The sequence below is a fragment of the Artibeus jamaicensis genome, unplaced genomic scaffold (assembly GCF_021234435.1).
Source record: "Artibeus jamaicensis isolate MK-2021 breed Jamaican fruit bat unplaced genomic scaffold, CSHL_Jam_final scaffold_916, whole genome shotgun sequence".
Taxonomy (NCBI): domain Eukaryota; kingdom Metazoa; phylum Chordata; class Mammalia; order Chiroptera; family Phyllostomidae; genus Artibeus; species Artibeus jamaicensis.
This window is the reverse complement of record NW_026522059.1, coordinates 30,271,162-30,290,206: the sequence shown is the minus strand read 5'-3', so window position 1 is coordinate 30,290,206 and position 19,045 is coordinate 30,271,162. Positions and strand designations below refer to the sequence as shown.

The following is a 19,045-nucleotide window of genomic DNA, read 5'->3' as shown; positions in this document are numbered from 1 at the left end:
TTTAAACAAATGGAACTATGTCAAACTAAAAAGTTTTTGCACAGCAATGGAAACCATCAACAAAACAAAAACATAACCCAGTGTATGGGTGAATATATTCAACAATGATACATCTGATAAGGGGTTAATATCCAAAATGTATAAAGAACATATATAACTCACCCTCCAAAAAAAAGACAAAATCAAACAATCCAATTAAAAAATGAGCAAATGACCTGAATAGAAATTTTTCCAAAGAAAACATACAGATGGCTAATAGGCATATGAAAAGATTCTCGATGTCACTAATCATCAGAGAAATGCAAATTGAAGCCATAATGAGGTATCATCTCACACCTGTCAGAATGGCTATCATCAATAAATCAACAAACAACAAGTATTGATGAGGATATGGAGAAAAGGGAACACTTTTGTACTGCTGGTGGGGATGCAGGTTAGTGCAGCCACTGTGGAAAACAATGTGAAGTTTCCTCAAAAAATTTAAATGAAATTGCCTTATGACCCAGAGATTCCATTTCCAAGAATATATTTGAAGAAACCCAAAAAACTAACTCACAACAATGTAGACACCTATATTCATTGCAGCTATATACAATAACCATGATTTGGAAGCAGCTGAAGTGCCCACCAATAGATGAGTGGATCGAAAAGTTCAAAGCTGTGGTACATTTATGCAATGGAATAGTACTTAGCCATAAAGAAAGAGGGAAATCTTCCCTTCGGCTACAGCACAGGACCTGGAGAGTATTGTGCTAAGTGAAATAAACTAGTCAGAGAAAGACAAATACCATGTGATTTCACTTGTATGTGGAATCTAATGAACAAAATTAATGAACAAAAAATCTAATGAACAAAACAGAAACAAAACAAATCAAAAATCTAATGAACAAAACAGAAATAGACTCAAAGATGCAGAAAACAGATGACAGCTGTTAAGAGGAGAGGGGGAATACGAAAGTTAGGGAGCTGGGTGAAATCAATGAAGGGATTAAGAAAAAGAACCCTTATGGATACAGACAATAGAAGGGTGATTATCAGAGGAAGTGAGGGGTGGGAGTAGGTGGAAGAGGGTAATGGGGAGATAAATGGGGAGGTAACCTCAGAGTTTATTTTCATTGGCTGCCTTTAAAAAAAATTATTTGTCACATGTTTCTGTTTCTTTACATGTCTAGTAATTATTGACGGTATTTTGGATATTGTTAATGATTGTTTTGCCATCCTTCAATGAGTGTTGAGTTTTGTTCTGGCAGGCAGCTACAATACTGGTAGGTCTTCATTTTCCTGTCAGCTTAAGTTTATGCTTCATTGGAGTGGGTTATTTTGAGTCTGTCCTTCATCCTAGGGGATGGATATAATTTATTCTTAAAATGTAATTTTTATTTTATTTTAATTGAATGGTCTCCCTGATCTGGCTGGGACAGAACTCCAACATCTACTAACACTATGCAATCCCTAGTGTCTCTGTTACATTTTTAGTGTCACACTGGCTGTCTTTTACTAGGCTGGCTCCATGACAAGTCCCCACACAGATTTCTGGGGTCACCCTCTGTGTAGCGCTCTCCTTGTCAGCACCTTGCTCACAAATTTCAGCCTTCTTAGCCTCATCTCTCATCTCATCTCATCAACTTCTTGGACTCCTCTCTCTGAGGTATGGTCCAGAAATTTCCTCCAGGCAGAAAGGTAGGGTAGCCATGGGTGTCCCTTTGTGTGTTTCCCTTCTCCCAGGAGCCACAGTTCTGGACTGCCTGGTATCCAATGCTTTAAAACAGCAAGTTACTTCATATATTTCATCCAGTTTTATAGCCATTTATGATGGGTGGGCAAATTCAGTAGCAGGCACTTCACTTGCCAAAAGAAGAAGTAATATTACTTGATTTTTATAACCTTTTTGTTTTGTGTTTATGAAAACTAAATTTTTTATAGTGTTGCAAAGCAAACTGAGTTATGACTTACACACACAGTTCAGAGATCTGATTTCTCATCTATTTGCAAAGCTGTCACATCCCCAGCTGTTAAAAGATTGTCCCTGTCACATGTCAGCACAGTCCTCTGAGACATGAGTGTCCTGTCCTTACACTCCCACTCTCGGCACCTCCCTTCTCGTGTCGGACCCACGCGCCCGATGCCAGACCCTCTCATCAGCTGCATCTTTTGGATTATTTACCTCAAAACATGAATCACAAAAATTTTTTAAACTTTTAAATAACCTAAGTCCAGTCATCATTTGTGCATGATGAAAAGGCTTCTTGAATCTATTTATATTTCATTCTAAGCCATATTTGAGGAAAGGATCTTCAATATGTAATTTTTTTCAGTGTTATGTATGTTTAAATTTTAAGTAACATTTAATAGCCAACATGAAAAGAAATTTCCAAAAGCTCACAATTGGTTCTCTCTCATTTGCCCTGAAACTGCTTCCTCCAAGAACTAAGCGATGATGCAGCAATTGATGAACATGTCTGAAGTCTCTCCAAGATGGCTTTTGCTATGCTCTTAACATGCCACTTTCTTGCTACCCTTATCTTGTCTAAACTCCACTATTTCATTTACTCTTCCCTCATTGGACAGCTCCTAAATATGTGGGCATTTTTGTTGCTTTTCTGTGGGACCTTTAGATGTCCTTTATTGCCTCCTTCTGAAGCACAAAAAACCCTGCTACGTCTGGTCCTCCAGTGGAGCACCCTGGCCCAGCAAAGAGATTTCACACCTTGAGGTCCTCCTTTGCTTGAAAGAATTACCAATGACAGAGAAAAATATCCAAATTAGGTTCTCTGATAACAATACGAGTCATCTGGCATTTGATAATAAAAAGATTTAAAAATCTACACATATAATAACTGTAAAACTCATTAAAAAACAAAACTGGGAACATCCTCAATGAAATATTTATAAATTTTGCTTAAGCCTTTAAAAAGCTAACAGGTAAATAATGTCTTCAATTCTCAACCAAGAAGAACTTATGAAAGAGATTTCATAAAACCTTTAAAAACTCCAGACTCACTGGGCTGGGGATCCTGGATATAAAATTCACTAGTTAGGTTAATTTGGGCAAATGGTGGAAACTCCCCAAACCATGGTTGCTAGTCTGTTAAATGTAAAAATTCTTTGGTTTACATAAAGATTTCCCTGAAATGTTCACCTTGAGATGTATTACAATGAAAGGTTACTAAGACATTGTAATTCTCACTTACAGTATGACTCTATTTTATTCTAAGTTCAAAAATTACCATAGCTTAGTATCTAAATATCTACATCTATGTATCTTAAAGGCTCAGAACTCTTATGCAGTATAGATGGAGTTTTAGATAAAAATTTATTGAGGAAATATTTATTGTGTGTCTTATGGACCAGGAATAAGAAAGCAGTGATGGGCAAGACAGAATGGTCCCTGCTTTTCTTCAGTGAGCATCCTAGAAGCAAAAGGGCTCCATAATTCATTTACTCCAGAAGGCAGAGAGAAAACAGTGTTAGAAACTGAAAGGGGATATGGATTTGCCATGCGTTGTAGTATTATACTCTAGACACATAATTAAGAAAACAAAAATTCAGAACAAAAATTTTCAGATTACTTACTTCCATTCAGGAAATACACAGTTTCAAGTGCTTTTATTATTAAAGGAAAACACAAATACAAGAACTTAGAATTTCATTTAAGAAATTATAAAGAGATCAATTTCTAAACAAAAGAAAGAAAGAAGAGATAATTAACAAAGACCTAAAAGGGAAAACAAACAAACACAAAAAGTATCAGGGCAAGTAAATGGAAAAGTTACTTTACTTTTCCATTTACTTGCAGGTATACAAAAGGTTAATAATACAATGGGTGAACCTCTGGAGCCTGATGGGAAAGAAGCGGCACAGAGACAATGGTGAGGAATGAGAAAGGAGTGCAGGGCAACAGTTCAAAATTGTATGAGAATTTCTCTAAAAGCAAATATATGGCAACAAATTTTAAAACCTAGAGAATAATAATGACTCTCTGGCAAAACGCAAATGACTGAAACTGACCCCCAAAAGAGTGCACATGACTAGAACAATCGTGATAGAAGGAATCGTGGTGCGAGAGCTACCTTTAAACAGGCACAGAGACAAATGGCTTCCTAGAGCAGGTGCTGTCTAATCTCTACAGAACTGATTGTTCCCATGGTGCTCGGTTTGGTCCAGCCCAGAGAGAAAATATGGAAAGCTCCCCAGTTTGTTTTATACAGTAGGCACAGACTTAATGCCACAGTCCAATCTAGTAGAAAACACAATAAGAAAGTATAGACGTATATCACTTTCCAAGCACTAAGATCAAGCTCATTTTATCTGAGGAATGTGGAAGTGGCTAGTTATCAACACAATCAAGTTTTTCAAGAAACTAAAAGATGAAAGCTATGGAGTCATATCAATAAATCTGGGAAGGACTTTGATAAAACTGAAAAACTGTTTCTAATAAAAACTCATACTAAGTAATGAAACATTTTGACCTCCTGAAGATGACCCCCAAACCAACCACAGCGGTCATTTTAAAGGACCACACAACACACTGAATTGTTTCCATTGAAATCAGGAGCTAGTCTGGAATGCCTTGTTATCACCATTGCTGTTTATAACATTTCTGTGGTTAAATGACTGCCGTAGACATTGCAAAAGATATTAAAACCGGACTTTTTGCTGATGATATAATTGTATACCTGCAAGTCCAAGAAACTCCAGTAAAAATATGGTAGATTAAAGAAGTTTGTAAGACGTTAGTAGCAATAATCAAAATAGATTTTGAAGAAGACAGTTTTTCTCTAGCAATAAGTTCCTGAATGAAAATGGGGGAAATTCATTTGTAACAGTGACAAAGTGTACATAAATAATGGGACTATATGTTCGAAGCAATTGAACACAGCATACATAAGAAGAATATAAAATCTTATAAAAAGATACTTAAAGATCTGAGCAAAGTGAATCCGATAGCATTTTCTGGTTTGAGGAGACTTAATATCATAAAATATGTTAGTTGTCCCAAAACCAGTACATAAATTTAGTTCAATTCCAAGTGGAATTCTAAAATGTTTTAATTGTCCAAAATATCCTTAGAATTTATATGGATAAAAACATGCCCCAAAATATCCAAGAAAAACAAGAAAAAAATGTGTGGTTAGGGAGACCACAGAGATTGGCTTTGGAAATATCAGAGCGTACTACACAGCCAAGGTAATAAAGTGTATATGGCATGACCTGAAAATAGACAAATAGATCTGTATATTTAAGACTACATGTAAAATGGATTAGCAGTATAGTTATAGATATATCTATTATAAGAGCTCTTAGAAGAGAAAAGCATATATAGACAAATGGAGAAAAGATATGAACAGATAATTGACAGAAGACCGACTCCAAATATAACAAACACACGAAAATATTCTCTAAAGCACCAGGAGTCAGGAAAATGCACATAATACTGGCAATGAGCTATCACTTTATATTTATCAAGTTGGCAAAAAAGAAAGCTGACACCTATTGCTGGCTGGGAAGTAGAGAGAGGAAAAAGATACTCTCAAACACTATGGGAGGAAGTGTGAGAATTTTGTTGTTATAAAATTGGCAAGTAACATCTTATAATGTTAAAAATCTTTATACTCTCCAATGCAACAATCCTACTCTTGGCAATCTATCCCACAGAAAGAAAATCACCATTAATTAAGGCAATACATAAAAGGTATTTCTTGCTTGTAGGAAACAACTGGAAGCAGAATAAATACCTGTATCAGTGAAATGGCTGGGTTGAGGATGAAATATGCAGTCATTAAAAACATGAATGAAAGTCCTGTCAAGTGACTTGAAGAAATTTCTACCAGATAAAGAAAATGTTGAATTAAATCCCATTTTGTAATTTTTTTGTAGTGGTACAAGACTTATTTGAGAAATGACAAGCATGATCTTATTTTATTTTTTAATTGAATTTATTGGGGTGACACTAGTGAACAAAATTATACAGCTTTCAGGTGCACAATTCCACAATACTTCATCTGTACACTGTATTGTGCGTTCTCCACCCCAAGTCAAGTCCCCAACAGTCACCATTTATTGCCCCCCATACCTCCCTCCTCCTCCCTTCCGCCCTTGGCAATCACCACACAGCTGTTGTGTACGTGAGTTTTTTCTCTTTTTTAAAATTTTTGCTCAATCCCTCCACCCCTACCGAGCCCCCCAATCTTCCACCCCAACAGCTGTCAGCCTACTCTCTATCTATGAGTTTGTCTTTATTTTGCTTATTAATTCATTTTGTTTATTAGATTCCACATGTGAGTGAAATTACACAATAATTGTCTTTCTCTGACCAGCTTCTATCACTTAGCATAATGCTCTCCAGGTCTATCCACGCTGCTGCAGAGAGTAAAGGGAAACTAAGAAAACAAACCCACTCACAATTGCTTCACAAGAGCAATTATAGGAATAAATTTATTTATCCCTAGGAATAAATATAACCAAGAATGTAAAGGTAGCGTGAGTCTCAGTGGGCCTTTGGTGTAAATCCTAATGTAGTTGCGGGAAAAATACCTACTAACTCAATGTAAAATAAGGTACTGCCTCTAAATGCTCCCTTGAATGCCACTTTTTGATAGCTATTTTATTTATTTTTTCAATTATTTTAACTTTTAAATTTTTATTGAATTTATCGAGGTGACATTGTTTAATAAAATTATATGTTTCAGGTGTGCAATTCTATAATACATCATCTGTGTATCATATGTCTTCCCCACCCCAAGTCAAGTCTCCTTCCAGCATCATTTTCCCCCGTATTCCATCTTGTAAAACAAGAACAAAACAAACAAATCTCGTGTGTGTGTGTGTGTGTGTGTGTGTGTGTTCCCATACAGAGTTATATGAGTAGAAATGGAAAAGGGGACAAGTCATACCAGGCCCCTAGGGTGTGAGGATGTGCCTGCGGCGAGTGGCAGGGCAGGGAGAGCTGCTTTTATGATGCAACACTGGACTGAAATCTGCAGAGAACGTCCCTTCCTTGGTCACTCACATTACTCATAGCTGTGAGAAAAGGAGCAAAAGTCGACATTTTGAGTTCTGTTTGATTGTATTTTTCCTTTCCGTGAGCATTTTCCTTATTTCTATCTGAATTCAAAGGGGCGATATTTTGTTTTCACAATTCAATTTTCTTTACTTCTATTTCAGAACTTGCAATTTTGGAAGGTTATCATCTTTCTCAAGATTTTTATTTGGGCTTAAACTTGTTATGGTGAGTGTATTTCATTAAAATATAAAATGATGATGGGTCCTCTTGTTTCCCATGCCCTTTCTAATGACTCTTCGTGTTTGGTTTGTACTTTTAGCCACATCTGCACATGTTCCTATGAGCCTTTTTCCCCAATACTCAAATATTCCAGCTTATAATTAATAGGTAAGGATCGATTGTCTCAAAGGTCTTGTTCAGGCTCTAGGGATCAGGAAAAGCCACCTGGAGGGGGTGTGTGACACCAAGGAGGCACTCAAATATTTGCTAACGAGGACACTTCCAAACTAACACTGAACAGGGAAGTAGGAATTAGCGAGGCAGGCAATTGCAGGGAAAGGTAAATTATTCCAGGCAGAGGAAATACTAATAACAATAACTGGCATTTATGACAACTGACACTTCCTGAGATAGCTGGCATTTATTGTAAGTTTTCTGAAGTAGCTGGCTAAATACTTCACATGCGTTAGCTTGTAGACTCCACACATTAACCCTATTATCTTCAATCTTCTCATGACAAAACTGAGGCTTCAGTTCAGTGGCCTCCTCAGGAGTCCAGGTCTCTTAGAACACAATAGGAAGTGGAAGTAGGATTCAAACCCCCTTCTGTTTGTCAACAAAACCCTAGCTGTGACCCCCTGCAGTGCACAGCCTCCCCTAACAGCAGGTGGAAGAGGCTGTGTCATATCACCTTAAGGCATTGGGTTACTCTCAACTCACCCACGCAGGGCTATCGTGTCTGTTTCCTATTTCACTACCTGAAAGAACTTAGTAACTTTCTTACTCTGGGACGTTTGTGCACCTGGCCTTCTAAATCTTTTATAAAAATGTTCAGTGAAGCAGTTTCCCTCATTAATCTGTGTGATCCCAGTATCAATACTATTTTATTCAGAGAAATATCTGTGTGTTCTATGTTGATTTTAGGGTTTTTAAGATTTTCTATCTCTATTGAACATGAAAAACCTTTTCCCCAAGGTAATTCAACAATTAAAACATTTTCTTGAAAAGTTTTTTTCTGAACATCTAAATATTTTTATAGTAGTTTGTCTTTATATAGGTCTTCTTTACCTATATATGCCTTATAAAGCATTAAATGACAAGGATTTCATTCTATTCAGAGTGCAGATAAGGCAGTCAAAATTATGATTCATTTTCATATTTTGGGGGGATTATTGGCTTACCTGGAACAGAACTAAATAACAAGGATCTGGCCTTAAGGACACTCAAGTGTTTCCAAGATCCTATAGGAACACATTTGATTTGGGTCTCAATAGAGGCCAGAAAAGCAACAGAAAAAATTGAGAAATCTACATTATTTTGGAGCCATGCATCCCCTATTTCCGCTTTTCTCTGTTCACCTGCTTTACTCTTTCTACTGTAGAGCAGTATTTTCTATTTCACAGTTTTGGATGACTCCCAGATCAGCATACAGTTGAGTTACACTCTGACTTCTTTGTCTTAAATGGGTGAATCTGGAGGGTGAATGTGATTGGCCACCAGCCCAGTAATAAATTGCCTGCCCCCATATCCATCCCCACATAATTGTAATCAAGAAAGTGTGGGACCATCGAATGTATAGTATGTAGGATTGCTCTTCAGGGCCTTGGGAAGGCTGGATCTCCGATTAGGCTACATGGGGTTATGACTAGCTGACATTAATGTCTACAGATAGCAATAAGAGTAATAATAGTCTACAGATAGGAACAGTAGCACCATTTTACATAAAGTCAGCTAAGATTAGATTTTCCTGCCCAACTGGATATATATAAGTGTAGTGCCATTACTTGAAAACATCTGTGTGAGACCTAGCTAAATTTATATATCCCAGATGGCTCTTAGAAAAATGTTTTTTGGTGCCCAATAACAATGTGTTCTATAAACATGGTTTTCTTCAAAATTTCATATTTGATTTAAGGATGAAATTTGACATGTACCTAAGACACAGACTCATGATTTGAGGACACCTCTTAGTTTAGGGATGTATTAACTCTAACATGTTTCAGTAACATTCATGGGCCTTGGCAATGAGTACCTGACATGTGGTAGGTGATAATAAGTTTGGTGAATGAATGTCAAGTGTTGCTAGCCTTTAAAGAACATACCATTTTATTAGGGAAACAGACAAGAATGTTTTGCCTTTTTGCCTCCTCTGTTTTATTCAGGGGATAATTCATATATTGGACAATTTCTTGACTTTCTTGCCTATGTCCTGCTACCCAAAATGTAACACTTTGTTTAATGTTAGCACCAAATCAAATTGTGAAACTCAAGTTACCCAACTTCCCTGGCAAAGGGTTGACAGAGGCGAATGGGAAAAACAGTGGAAAGATTTAGACTATGAATAGATGTTTTTAGATTGCCTGTAGATTTTCATCATGACCTCCACTCGCTTGCCATTATTAGCCTGTGTAATTAATAGTTGGCTGGCTGGATTCCCTCTTATTCTCAAATTCTGTTGTCTTTCAGGTGAATTTCGTCAGGGCTGATACTACCTAATAGATTTCTAGCCTACCCCCTGATGACATTCCAGGGAATGGAAAGTAAAAGAACAACCAACAATACAGTGACATCTTCTTCCCTTTGCGGTTCCCTACTCTGGACAGGTCACCTTGGGACACAGCACCTGTTTGTCCACGGTTGCCAGGTGATATCATGACACCATAATGACCAATGTGTCAGCTTAGGTTAAAAAATATGTCCCTAGTAGCCTTCATTTCTGTTATTTTATTTTTTCTGGTTACCTTTTAATTCCTGTTTTGTTTTTTTTTTTTACATTTCTGCCTCTCAGTTTCTGTTTATTTGTTCCATTTTCTTCTGAGATTCTTGAGTTAGGATATTTATTCTTTTAACAAGCAGCGAAGCTATTTGGGAAATGATCAGTTTTGATCATTTACTGGCTGTGCTCCTCAAAGCACAGTCCTCAGACAGAGGACCTGAACACACATAATAGTGAGGGACTTTTGGCTGCAGTCACACGCTCGCTTAGTGTATTAGACATAATCCACAAAATGCTACTGAATTATAGTCCTCATCAGTTAAAAATCCAGTTAGTAGAACACCCAGACAGGCCACTAATAGATGTTTGTGCCCCCACTCTGATTTTATAGGTTGAAATCCTAACATGTGAGATGATAGTAATGACACTGGGGCTTTGGGAGGTACTTTGATCATCAGGGCTGTTAAAAAACAAAATTCAGCTGAGTAAATTTTAAAGATTATTTGGCTTTATGCAATAATTCATGAACTGGCCAGCATCCAGTGTAGTAGATAGAAAGGAGTTCCCAGGAGCTGGACAAAAATGGAAGGCTTTTATAGGCAAAACAGGGGAAAGAGTAGATTGTTTCAGGCAATGTCACCGTCCTTTAGGGGATGAAAGGGGACTGTCAGGTGGATGATGTTGCCAGTGCCGACCAGGAAATTCCAGACTTAATTTAAGATTACATTCCTGGGAGAGGCTGAGACTGCAATTAGGTTAGGTGTTAAGTCTCAGTTCGATGACAGGGGGCTTAGCCCAAGGGACTCCATTTTGGACCTGTTGTCTCTTTTTGACCAGTTCCCTTCTTTTGATCAGACTCTCAGCTTAACTGAGGGAGAGATGATAAAAAATAATGCATTCCTGCCAGTCGTTGGTACTGCTCTAAAATTCTAACAGTTTGTGTTGATTTTCTGCATGGTATTCACTGGTCATGAGGGTTGTTATTTTTTTCCAGAATCTCTGTGATATTTACAAGCCACTACTTTAAGTTCAAAATTTTTAAGTTGGTCATTCTCTTCATTCCTGCTCTGAGGTTCAAGTCTTAGGGAGATCATTTGCTTAGTGGTTAGTGGCTGTGAACATATACTTAAAGCTTTTGAGAGAATGCAGCATGCCAGGAGACTACTATGGTTATTACATGAAGGATTAATTCCCAATGTTTGAAATGCACTTTGGAGCCATGGTCCCCAAAACCCAAACCCAAATCAAAATTAAATAAATCAAAGACAGACCCTGTTGAAAGAGTCATCTGTCTAAGCCAAGTGTAACTGAATTCAGCTTCCCCAGGAGTGTTAATCCGGGTGCTGGGTTATAGCATAGAAGGTGTTGGTCATAGCACAGAGCATCGCGCAGACATCCTCGTTCAGCTAAAAGGTAATCAAGAGCTATCCTATCAAGAACAACTTTGGCCTGAGAGTCAGCAATTGCTTTATTGCAGATTCCATAATACTTCAAGAGTGAAGGAGAGACTCCTGATGGCAGCCTCATCTACAACTACTGCTCACCAAGGAAGCAGGACCCTGCCAAAGGAAGAGAATCCTGAATCACAAAGGACTCCGGGGTAATTCCCATTTAAATCCATGGCTTGGGACTACAAGTGACAGTCATGGAGACCAGCACAATTTTAAGGGTCTGTAGACCATACAGGCAATTTTATTCTAGTTATCCTTGCTTTGTGTCCCTTTCTTTGCATAGACTGGATTCAAGATTCCCTGAGTTTGGGGCTGTTGACCAGCGATAGGGAAATAGACCACAGATTCCCTAGCATCATGGACAGATAAAATATTCAGCATTCTCAAAGATTATCCACCTTGGCAATAGCCTAGGAAAAACAGACGACGGTGTTCTGTTTTCAGGCCAATGCCACAGTAAAGAAAAGAAAGAGAAGGAGTGTTTCGTGTTCAGTTAAAGTATGAAGTCCTGATGCAGCATCTCAGGAAGAAGCGGTCTACCTCAGGGTCAGCTACTTACCTTCCGAGGCACTTTGGTTTGCAGGCCTCCAACGTCGGCACACGTGTAGGGCGGGGCCTCCCTTGGCTGAAGCTTGACTGCCATCTGGTTAATGAGGAGGACAGGTGCAGTCCCTTCCAAGGAAATTCGAGGGCGGTCTGTATTCTTAGCTATTCCAGATCGGAAGGGTGGGAGAAAATTAGAAATGTTAGCTTGTAGATTCCTAGCCAGGTTTTCAGGAAACTAGAAGAATTCAAGATGCAATCCGCTTTACAGGTATACAACAGAATCTCAAAGACAATGAACAGGATTATAATGTAATGTAGACAAAGGTGCAAACATAATTTTTCTCTTTACAATTATCCCCATTTCTTTTTTTCATCGATGATTACAGAAAACTCATTAGTTTGCTGTAGACTTGGCTGGTCTATTTGCATAAGGGCAGCAAGAATAGTGACCACCCATGTAAGCCTGTTACAAGAAATGGGGACAACTGTAACTGAACAATAATAACAATAAATAAATAGAGTGATTATTGATTTTAAAAAAAGACTGCTTTGCTGGAACCTTGTAAGCAAGGTGCCAGGGACCACTTCTCAAGGCCTGTTGCAAGGAGAACAGATTTTTATCGAATGTATGCAAGTAATTGTGTTGCTATAATAAGAAGACTCATTTCTAAGTTATGGTGGGATTATTAGGGAGAAGAAAATGCTTCATATTTGCTTACAAAGATATACTTTATCAAATTGCTACATTTCATAGCTTCAGAGAAAAGGTTTCCTTAAATATGGAAAAATAAAACAGTAAAGAACTAACAGTGTTTCATGGAAGTTAAAATCCTCCTTCTCAGGCCACTCAGTTCTGTTATTAATTCTTGCTCTGTTTGAACTCAGGTTTTCCCCATTAGTTCTGGAAAGTCTGACCCAGTTGAGTTTAACGATCTTAAAGTTATCATCCACCTTTACTTGTCAAAAGTCCTTTCCTTGAATTTCCTTGAAGATGAAGTACTTTTGCAATCCTGTTACAAAGTATCTGAGTAAAGAAATAAGTGTCGATAAATGACAAAAAAGTTTTTTTAAATGTGCATTGTGAGAGATCTGATGAGGGCTTATTATAATGAAATTGGTAAGGAAATTTGGTGGTTTCTGTGACAACATTTTAAGATAATAACTGGAATTATGACTGATAATGTTAGACTAGGACATAGCAGATGTTAGGGATTTTATGTAACTTCTGGAAAACTTATAACACATACCTGTACAAATATAACATAAAGGAGGCCTAGCATTACTGCATATTTGACAATACTTCCCATGTGATTTAACATATAAATTAGCCTCATTAGTTTATCTCTTATAAGGAGAGGGGAAAAGAATCTTTTGAGATGTTCTAGGGCCTCTTTGAAAAATCGTAAAGTTACTTCTAGGTACAAAAAAATTCATTTAGAATTTGATTTTTGGGAATTTTGCCAAGAATATCAAAATGTTTTCAAATACTTGGCCGAATTAGATAATAGATCACTAAGAAACAATACCTAGTTACTCATTTAACCAAAGTGACAGAGATTTCCAAGGCAAAAACAGGAAGTTAAGTCATGGAAAAAAAACCCCAACACTTTAAATAGAGAATATTCAATTTTCTTAAGTAGTCAGAAGATCTGATAGAAACATGAGAAGGTATTTTGACAAGACACAAAATCTTTGTTCTCTGGACAGATTGCTGAAAAGCTACCAAAAAACCCCCACAAAAAACCTCACCCCAAAAAACCCGTTTACAATCTTATATCAGAAACTGACCAATAGTACAAGAAAAATCCTTAACAGAATGAATATCAAATTCTAATTTTGCACCAGCTTACTTTTGATATTCAACCTCATTTTTTACTGACCTAAATTCACTTAAATCGAAGCCAGCTTGACCATGCATACATTTGTCAAGATTTCTTTTTCAGAAGCCTTCCACAAGGTTTGGGTTTTGTCTGCTATTTTCCTCTTCTCTATTTTGAAATAATCACCTTCTTTTTAGGACAAAATCACTTCCTTTTCCCTTCGCCAAATGCATTTCTGTTCCATACATTTTACTTTCCTTGCATACAGATAACCATTCCCTGGTTATCTGTAGTAGCTTTAATCACATATATTAGAAGTTTTTAAACCTTAGAAATCTTTGATTTCTATGATAACTTTAAAAAGTAAGTAATTGTGAACTAACTGTCTTTTATATTGGCATTCTGTTTATAAACAGTTTATAAATTTATAAGTACTTTTTATAATTTCCAGAAATATATGTTTTCTCATAGTAATTGCTCAGCTTAACAAAATATATACTCACTAATAGACCCATATATTCTTAGTTTTTCTGAAAATGGAAGCCAAAATTATGTATGTCCAGTCATTAATATTTCAGTATTTTATATTATTTGGAAATGATTCAGATATTCAATAAACTTAACTCAATGTATCATTTAACTTAGCAAATCTTTAAGGTGTCAGGGTACCAAAACACTTGGGAAAACTGTTTTAAAGGTTCATTTGAAAACTTTTCATCCTACTTACACCTATTTAATTTACTTGTTTTTAACAATTACTGTCTTTTTTGGACTATAAGACATACTTTCCCCCCAAAATTTGGGAGAAAAATGGGGGTATGTCTGATAGTCTGAAATGTAGCTTATTTGGCTCGCTGTGTGTGTGTGGGTGGAGCGGGGTCACAGGTTATTAAATATTTTACCACATTTTTTGCTTCAAAATCTTTTTCCTATTTTCCTCCTCTAAAACCTAGGTGCATCTTATAGTTCTAAAAATGCAGTATGTTTAGACCCGTAAAACTTTAGACCTGCAAAAACCTCATGAGACATTAGACAAACTTAGCCATCATTCCAAACTATTTTTCTTGCTGACAATTTTGTAAGAGACATCATGAACTTATTTGACCTTTAGTAAGCCTAGGTAGAATAAAATCCTAGGTGGAATATGACAGCATATATATATATATATATATATATATATATATATATTCTGCAAAGATGGGTGTTTACTGAAACCAACAAACTTAAACTAGATTTAATACCAAATATTTCCCCAGATCACATCAACCTAGAATTCATATTAATTAGCTTGTATTATATTTCTGAGATCATAATTTCTATAAGCCCTTAATGTTTTAAGCCAATTAAAAGGAGCACTTTTACAAATTAATTTTTGGCAATGCCATCTGGTGGTAAAAAATACCATACATCTACAATACATATATAGGGAGAAACACACATAAACATTCAGACTGATGCCAACAGAGATTTTATAGCTTCTGTTTTAAAATATTAGCCATGAATTAGGTATAATAATACCAAATTCACCAGTTATAAAAGAAGCTGTATTTAAGTTGTTTTTGTGCATATGGAATAAGTTAAGTTTACCAGCTCAGGTGGCTAAAGCCTATGAGCCAAGAAAAATAGACCAAAAAAAAATCACTAACAGTTCCAACAAGTCTGGGAGAGATCCTCCTTTGAAGGTACATGGGGCATCGGAGTTGATGTTGAAGCATTTGCAGAGGACCTATGAGGACAATTTCTTTGCTATTGTCTCAGTTGAGCATTTTCGTTGATTGTAACTGAGACATCAATCTCTGGGCTTGTATTTGGTAATGGACTCCCAGGAGGGTATGATATGAGAGGCCCAGGTGTTATTTTAGGTCTCTGGCCTTGGAGTTGTAGTTGTAAGGCCAATAGGTTGGAAGAATTCTGTTAAAATCTTAGGAGATAATCCAGGTCACCCAACTGATAATACTACTCCAGCAGGTTGGGTGACCTCATTTATTCATTGTATGGAATCTGGAAGAGAGCTTTAAGGTCTGCTACAGATTCATCTTCCCTTTATTTGCATGTTTGAATAACAGGCCAATCAGTGTGGGGGCAAACTCTAGGAATGTCTTATAAAAATTAGTTGCTATTCTGTGAGCTTTTTCTGGTCCACGTTGAAGTTCAAGCAGCTTGAATATCATCCTTGGGGTTTTGCCATTTTGCATCCCTTATCCATTTTGGGTTTCACCAGGTCCTACCAGCATATGCACAGGCCAATCAAGAACTGGCAGCTCGGTGTCATAGACCTTGACAATGACTCTAAGTTCTTCAGACAACTCCTGCGGTCTTTCCCCGGGTTTAAGGAAATTCTTCAACTATGGCCCTTAGTTAGGCCTTTTACCAGGGAGGGAAGGGTGTCTGAGGAGGAGTGCCTGCAACCTGGGGCAGATGCGTTTTGAAAGGTGATTATTTCATAGTCTCCTCAGAGTGGGAAGGTCATCCACACAGAAGCAGTAAAACATGAGTTCTCAGGTGTAACAGGATGGCGGGAACCTTGTGAGCCACATTAGTCTTACTGTCTTTTGTTTTAAGAACCTCTTTTGTCTTTAACGTTTCATGAGCCTTCTGCAAAAAAAATCTTTTAAGGAAGCTGTTTTGGAATTTTGAAGCTTTTTGGCAACTTCTCCATGCCAATTATAGTAAGTTTCCCATTTCTTTGATTTGGAAAACCTAACTTTAAGTGCACTTCTTAAATGAACCATCTTGTCTCATTAGCGCATTCCCTATATTGGTCGTTGTAATTCTTTGTGGTTTGTATTAAGATTTTTCCATCTTTGTTGACATTTATAGCTTCTGGGACCATAATTTTAGATATGAAATAAGCAAGTATGCTGGAGGGTGGCCCATTTAACTCTTTGGAATGTAAGGATTCGATGATACTTCTTTTAGCTAAGCCTTTGGGTCCCTTGGAGTCAAACTAACATGAAAGAGTTGTGCCTCTGGTTTGGGGGTTGGATGCTGTTTGACATACCTCTTGCACAAAATTTTTCTTGAGGTCGGAGGGTGACCTAGTGTCAGCCACAGTCCATGACCAACTTATCCTCACATGGGGCCTTAGAGTTAGGCGATGCACATTCTAACAGGTTGTAAGCGCTTGACCCGTGCCCACCAATTTTGTAGTGTGTGTTTGTGTCTTCTGAGATTCCCATTAGCAGTAGCTTTTGCTTACTGGATCCAGTCCATCTTACGTTGGCCCCCCCTCCCACCCAATCCCAATCCCAATCCAGTCCGATTTTTAAATCAAACCCAGTCTGACTTTTAGAAGTCACCACCAGCAGTTCCCAAAGTGGAAGCTGGGGATTGAAGAGATGACCAAACCAGCAGAGCCCCACAATGGGGACTGTGGACTGGGGTTCCACACAGTGGGGAATTAAGGACAGAAGCACCAGCAGTTACAGAGAAACTGAGGACACAGTTTGAGGGCAGAATCTGAGGGCAGAATCAAGGGCTGGGATTTCCAACCAAATAGGGAACTAACTAGAAAACCAGTTAGATTGGGAACCTGATGCCAAGAGAACAGAGCTCAGACCTGAGAGGAACTTACCGCTTCAAAGATGGCAAAAAAGGGTATGAACGCAAAGCGTGTGGAGAGTACCGAGCCTGTGTTTCCCATTGTCCCTGAAGCTCAGAAATTTGCTCTGGGTTCCATTGTTCCCACCAAATCTGCTGAAAAAAAAAACACAAAATTCAGCTGAGTAAATGTAAAAGATCCTATTAGGTTTGTTCAATGATTCATCTAGCAGACAGAAAGGAGCTCCTAGGAGCTGGATGAAATGGAAGGCTTCTATAGGCAGAAGGAAGAAAAGAGTGGGCTGTTTCAGGCAATGCCACTGTCCCTTTGGGGACGAAAGGGGTCTATCAGGTGGATGACCTCACTGGTGCTGACAGGAAAATTCCAGACTTAAGATCACATTCCTGGGAGAGGCTGAAACTGCAGTTAGGTTAGGTATTGTCTTGGTTTGTTGATAGGGGGTTTAGCACAAGTGACTCCATTTTGGGCCACTTGTCTCTTTTTTAACAGAGCTTAGCCCTCATGGATGGGACTAGTGAACTTATAAAAGAGGCCCCAGAGAACTCCCTGCCCCCTTCTGCCATGTGAGGACACAGAGAAAAGACAGCCATCCATGACCCAGGAAGCTGGCTCTCACCAGGCACACAATCTTCCTGGATCTTGGACTTCCCAGAGTATAGAATGGTGAGAAATAAGTTTTTATTGTTTATAAGCTGCCCAGTCTATAATATTTTTTTACAGCAGCCCAAAAGGACTAAGACAAAGGGCTTTGTCATTTCTAACATTTAGACTTGTTCCTAACACCTCCACCCCACTCAGCTTAAGTAACTTTTTTCTTTTCCAGTCCTTGTGGAAGTGCTTTCACTATTAGTGATTTTATATTGGCCACACCTGTTAATGCATTTGAACACAAGGACTTGAATATTTACTTGTTATCATATACCTGGTATGTTTAACTGTCAAAACTGCACCATCCCCTTATATTATATATATATACTCAAAACTGTGTGATTATTTATAAAGAACAAATCACTGGGAGTCTCATAAACGCCAAGAGCCTTGGGGTGTGTCTTCAGGTGCGTAGACAAATACATTCCTTCAACAGCTGCATCTGCTTCTTCAGTTTTATTGATCTTTGGCCAAGCCAAAGCAGAGAGAAACTGCCATGCTTCTTATTAGGTGGGATGCCCCAATAGGCAACAAAAACTGTGAGACCCAGTGAATGAATGCATTTCCCCTTTTTATTGGAACTTTAATGTATTTTATGGACTCTAACTGTTGGGAGAGAATGGGGTATGATCTTGCTTGAAGGCCAAGGAGCAGACTAGGTCTCTTTGAGGGACAGAGGTGACATTTTATGGCTCTCTCATGTTTTAGAACCTCCTTTCAGAAGTCTCTCCTTATGAAATTCTTCAACCCACAAGAACTGCTTATGAAAAATATGGGCATAGTGCTTTCTTTCACAAACCAACCTGGACCACACTAATTCAGAGGTGCTAGTTCACTTTCTGTGGAATCAGAAACATCCAATGTCACGTGCCCTGACTTCGAGTGCCCTGATCTTTTTCTCTTCTTTTTTGCTCACTCTTCCACTTCTCCATATTACCCTTCTGACTGAAAATGCCTTCGGTTTGTCCATGGGGAGCTTCATAGTTAGCACTCAAAAGCCACGAGCTGGAAGTCTCCAACTTTGAGTTGTAACTCTCCAGTTCTCTAAATTTCTTTCTTTTAGATTCATTACAGTGGAAC

General features: G+C 37.9%; 1 protein-coding gene across 4 annotated transcripts in view; it reads right to left on the bottom strand.

Annotated features, from left to right (window-relative positions):
* The window catches only part of LOC119038579 (uncharacterized), a 30,546-nt gene that overhangs the window by 8,208 nt on the left and 3,293 nt on the right, over positions 1–19,045 (bottom strand). For 2 of the 4 annotated variants that reach the window (XR_005080438.2, XR_005080439.2), the window contains exon 2: positions 11,949–12,097. The gene's annotated coding sequence lies outside the window, so the exon portion shown is untranslated. Of the gene's footprint in view, positions 1–11,948; positions 12,098–17,329; positions 17,452–19,045 lie in introns of those variants that run through there. The other 2 variants (XR_008390756.1, XM_037131101.2) reach the window with 2 other exon arrangements.